Source organism: Penaeus monodon, chromosome 34, assembly GCF_015228065.2.
Source record: "Penaeus monodon isolate SGIC_2016 chromosome 34, NSTDA_Pmon_1, whole genome shotgun sequence".
Taxonomy (NCBI): domain Eukaryota; kingdom Metazoa; phylum Arthropoda; class Malacostraca; order Decapoda; family Penaeidae; genus Penaeus; species Penaeus monodon.
The window spans coordinates 9,284,324-9,284,524 of NC_051419.1; the positions used below are offsets into that span (position 1 = coordinate 9,284,324).

The 201-nt window shown below is 37.8% G+C and overlaps 1 protein-coding gene across 1 annotated transcript in view; it reads right to left on the reverse strand.

Annotated features, from left to right (window-relative positions):
• The window catches only part of LOC119594573, a gene marked incomplete at its 3' end in the record, with an annotated part of 22,419 nt that overhangs the window by 14,287 nt on the left and 7,931 nt on the right, over window positions 1-201 (reverse strand).

Below are 201 nucleotides of genomic sequence, written 5' to 3' on the forward strand. Positions count from 1 at the left end.
AAAGACATGCTACATGTCAAGGCCGAACTGACCTAACCACCACACCTGACCATAGCACTAACAATAACTAACAATAGCACAAGCATGTTGAAATCTTTGCAGCCAAAAATCCTGTATTACATACACATGTACTGTGTATGCCATATATTATTACATCCTATGAGTAGATCAATCTAAATCCTACCTCTCCTTTCTATCTAG